The sequence below is a fragment of the Lathyrus oleraceus genome, chromosome 3 (assembly GCF_024323335.1).
Source record: "Lathyrus oleraceus cultivar Zhongwan6 chromosome 3, CAAS_Psat_ZW6_1.0, whole genome shotgun sequence".
Classification (NCBI taxonomy): domain Eukaryota; kingdom Viridiplantae; phylum Streptophyta; class Magnoliopsida; order Fabales; family Fabaceae; genus Lathyrus; species Lathyrus oleraceus.
Genome location: NC_066581.1, coordinates 458,468,843 through 458,474,044, shown reverse-complemented (window position 1 = coordinate 458,474,044; position 5,202 = coordinate 458,468,843). Strand labels below are relative to the sequence as shown.

Below are 5,202 nucleotides of genomic sequence, written 5' to 3'. Positions count from 1 at the left end.
GATATAAGGGAGGTTTATTTATAGAGACATCTAGAGTTTATGCTTCTTTGAGGAATGGTTATCACCCACTCAGTCAATGATGGACCGTTGAATACCTATTTTCAAAGAGGTTGTGGCTCATTTAATGACCTGACTTCTCTCTGCTCTAGGTAGGTCTCTTCCCACGTTTTCCATGTCTGGGTGATAGAAAGACTTTTGTGGGCGAGGAGATACCTCCCATTTGTGTGACATGTTATCATCTCCTCTCCTTGGGCGACCTATAACCATCACCTTTGTAGATTCCTTTTACAAATATAACACTACATAGTCCCTCAAGCATGAGATCTTTTGACAGAGGATGAAGTTTTTTAGATCACGACTCAGGGGAGTATTTCGAGAACCTAGGCTTCTCGAGGACACATTTCCTTATGTGAAGTTACATGTAGCCCGACTAACGAGACTATAAGTCCCATAGGAGAGGCGTTTGACCTCTTAGGTGGGACTTTCATTGAGTCTTCATGAAAGACTTGTGATCGTGTCTTTTAGACTGGATATTGGTCACACCTCTTAGGCGTTATTCCTTGTTTTGATCCTGCCCGAGGAAACACTAAGTCCCTTAGAAAAATGTTTAGTTAGCCTAGCAAATCTAAGTCCCTCATGCAAAAGTATATGTAGTCCGGTTGACAAGACTATAAGTCTCTCTAGATAGGAGTTTGACCTCTTAGGTGGGACTTCCATCGACTCCTTAGGAAAGACTTGTGATCAAGTCTTTTAGACTGTATATCGATTATGCCTCTTAGGTGTGAATCCTTATTCTGATCCATCTGAGGAAACACTAAGTTCCTTAGGTGAAAGTTTAGTTAGCCTAGCAAATCTAAGTCCCTTAGGAAAAATTATATGTAGCCCAGATGACGATACTATAAGTCCATATGGTTGCATAGTATACATAACTCCATGCATCATGAAAAAGCTACACATACATTGCATATATCAGGCACATCAAACATTCTCTTGCGATCAATCTATTTTTCTCAACATAATGTTTCTGTCAATCCCCAACAGATAAGCCTACAAAATACTTATTTTCCATTTCATTCCCCCAATAAACAAATCCCCAATACAGTTACCTTTCTCACACCACATTCACTCCATTCTCAATGGATACATTTTTTGATATTCTTGTATTTAATCGTCTTCTACCTTAAATGCCCGAACGGTCATCACCATTCATACATTCGAGTCCAAGATGATTAAATAGGGGCATCTGTCATACCCCAAAATTTCCCTCCCCTTTTCACTTTTATCTAACTTTTGGTCTATAGCTCATCTGCATACTCATTTGCATCATAAGACACTCATTTTACCATTGCATTTTTGATGTAAACATCATTGACTCAAAGGCATTTTGATGTTCATGATTAACATGGAGCTAAGGTTTCCCTGAGGACCAAATCTAGGGTAATTTGATGCTACATTAACTAGTGATGACCATTTCTCTTGAACTCAAAACTATGGAACCCTAATTCTTGATCTTTGGCACCTATGAATCATGTGGTTTGCATTATGGCATTGGATATGATTGTGGATTGCAAGTTTACTTGATCAACCATAAAAGATTGATTTTGACTGATTAATCTCCTTATGGGCCTTTTTTAATACACTAGTCTTTTAGTTGGTTTTGTTTGGATCATGGTACGATACTTCATTTAGGTGATCATGAGATTCAAATTCAAGTTCCATTTTTAGTCAATATTCATTCAATTTCAAATGTTCAAAGTTTGGATTTTGGAGGGAAAAATCTAAGTTGAAAGAGACAAGATGCAATTCATCCAAGAGGGCTATTTCCATTACAAAACTTTCAAATTTCATAACAAAATCAAGATTACAAAATTCTTTACAAAAAATGTTACTTTGACCTAGGGTTGACTTTGATCAACTATTGAAATTTTGGCCAAACAGTTGACCAAATGTCAAAACTACCCCTAAATCTGCCCTAAGCCTACTTTCTCTTGATTCTTCATAGGGACTTTTATGGACTTCAAATGCATTCCCAATACTTCATTTTCCATGCCAAGACTCCACCTTAATCATTTTTTGCCAAAATGCTAATACCCAACTCACGGCCAGCCCTGCATCAATGGAGAAAACACCATACACATCAGAGAGATCAAATCAATTCATATACAGATTTCATCCAATTCAAACATGGTCAATACACAATCAAGTAAACCATACAAAAACCAATACACAAACAGTCACAAATAGTTCACCCAATACTGCATAACAATTTCAATACAACCATTCATTCATATAAACTCCAACCAGATTCAACTTCTAATTTTTAGATACAACTAACACTGCAATTGTTAATTCAAACACTAACACCTAACAATTAAACAACATTAGCTAACAGTCCTAACTAAGTTAACTCACGCTTGACCAATGTGACCACTTCACTAACATTTAATCAACTTCTCCAATTCTCAACACCAACTAACTTGACTAACAACAATGCTAACATATTCGACTAATCTAAACTAACCAGAAGAATTAACTCTAGTTAATAGCCACTTTCTCACAATTCAAACTAACAGTCAGTCTAACTACACAACTAAATCCAAATTCAGACATTCTAACATCACTAACAAATTATGACATTTCCTATCCTTATTAATTACTCACAACCCTACATAATGTCAAACCTATATTTAATTAACTAATTCAGTTCCGACATAATAGTCATCACTACACTTACTTAACTGAAGACTAATTAATAGTTCATTTTAATTCACCAACTAAGTTCAACATAAAACAGGACAAGCAACTAACCTCAATCTAATTCATACTAACATGATAACATTCAATCTCTAACAATAACTAGTAGCATCACAATTCAGATTCGTTCAAACATTTGCAATACAGTAGGAAATTCATTAACATTGATAATACTAACATGAGCTCATCATACTAACAGTTTTGAACAAAAGTTCAAAGTTAACTAACACTAACCTTCAATCTTACTGTGCTCAACACTAACAAAATTTAATAGCATGTTAACTAACGCACAATTCAAACACTTCACCTAATTGATTTCACTAACCAACTTAACAAACTAACTAACAGAATTTCACAATGTTAGTTCATAACTAACAACTTTCCCTTCAACCTAACTAAAACTTAACCCTGCCCTAACTGATAACAAACTCTGCCCGATTTCATTGCCCATATTAGTTAGGATTCACCCTCTATACAATCCTCATCCTCTTCAATCATTGATGATCAATCATATTCTATAACACTCCACAAAAATATCTCAAATTCGCCTCTCAATTCTCTCTGAATCTCAACTCATCTCTCTAATATACTCTCTCCCACTCAAAACGCATTCAACAATAACACACAATAACAAATCACAAAAATTACCACCTACAGACTAAGGAAAGTTTGTAGAAGAATAAGGAGGAATTTGAAGAAGTTGCAAAGGTTACCGGAAGAAGCAGAAGACTCTGAACCTTCGTACTCAACATCAACATCTGGAAGAGCCGCCATAGTTTCTCTAGCAAGTAAGCTCCTTCCCTTTTCCTCTTTGGTCCATGCAAAAATGACCACCATGATGTAGCTTCATCTCTAAGGAGCCAAGCCCCTAAGGTTTAGGCTCTATTTCATGCTTATTTCGCGTTTAAGTGTGGTTTGAAATGTTAGGGTTCATAGACATTTTATGTTGATTTGGAAATTAGGTTAGGAATTGGAAGAAACGAAGTTGAGATTATAAGAGAGGGATTAAGTAGGAGTAGTTTGATATAAGTTTGAAGGTGTTTGAACCTCCAACATCGTCAGAGGTGATTTTTAGAGCGACGAGTTTTTCCCTCAGGTTAGTTTTAGGAGGGAGACTCATGGACGTTAACATGGACAATGAAATTGTATGCTGATGTTCTCAAACCCTCAGCATTTAGTGGTCCGTGTTGGACTTTAGGGGCTCCTAGGCCCATGAGATCTACTATTCACACCCTTAAGCACAAACACTCTTTGGGCTTTCTATCAGACCCAAGCAAACTTCTTGTTACACTTTATTCAAAACTTTGCACCCCATGCCTCTATTATTTTCTTTTTCCTCCTTTTCTTAATCTCTTGTTTTGTTATTTTTAGTATCTTTTAAGTTTTAATACATTATTTTTTTACATTTTTAGTAAATACACTTTTTAATACTCTTTCTTATACACATTTTATATTGGTTAAAAAGAAAAATAGTTTGAAAATTGAATAAAAATACCATACATTTAGAGTTTAATTAGAAATTGAGTAGGTTTAGTCTTAGAATTAATTTTCAATTAGACTTTTAGAAAATTAGTACACTAAGATTATATTTATATTAGCATTTAATTAGCTAATTTTAATTTTAGAAATTAATATGCATGTTACCACTTTAATTTCTTTATGATTCTAGACTTAATAAAAATCCTCGTGCTTGTATACCCTAATCAATTAATCATTTGACATTTGTCTGCTTCCCCTATCCAATCGAGTGATCATAAGCCTCTTGATCACTTGATAGGAATAATCCTCTACATTGGCACTTGCAATAGATTCCAACTCAAACACAAGTTCAAGACATAATGCAAGTTCTCAAGGATGAAGACTCTGGACATTAAGCACAACAAAAAGATTCATCTTCAACACTTGCTAGTTATGATGTGAATTATGCGCCACAAACCTTAAGCAACAAATAAGAATGAGAGGGATTATTCCTATCCTTGTTCTGAGTATCTTTGGGTACGTGGCGTAGACCCCAGTTATTCAAAGTATTCACCTTTTTTATATAATTTAGTGCAATTCAAATCAATTGACTGTCAAGTCTTCTTATCCATAGATAACATCTCAACATTATAGCAATCCTCACCAATAATACACTTCCCTTTGGACCAAACACTACATTCTTTGGACATCCATATATTCATTAGGTTAACCACCTCATGTTAAACACACATCTCTGAACCAATACCCTTATCATGCATTGCCATGTAGAGCCTCACGATCTGGCAGCCTTCATGCATTTTCATGTGGAGCCTCATGCTCTGGAAACTATCATGCATTGCCATGTGGAGCCTCATGCTCTAGAAAACCTCATGCATTACCCTGTGGAGTCTCATGCTTTGGAAACCTTCATGCATTATCCTGTGGAGCCTCATGCTCTGGAAAACCTTATGCATTGCCTTGTGGAGCCTT

At 35.6% G+C, this 5,202-nt stretch overlaps 1 long non-coding RNA gene across 1 annotated transcript; it reads right to left on the bottom strand.

The window, feature by feature from the left end:
- Positions 1–1,803: 1,803 nt before the first annotated feature.
- Positions 1,804–3,903, bottom strand: LOC127128167 (uncharacterized). The gene is made up of 2 exons (XR_007805741.1): positions 3,468–3,903; positions 1,804–2,108 (listed from the first exon to the last, which is right to left on the bottom strand). It is a non-coding gene; the product is annotated as an uncharacterized LOC127128167 (long non-coding RNA).
- Between the last annotated feature and the right edge of the window lie 1,299 nt (positions 3,904–5,202).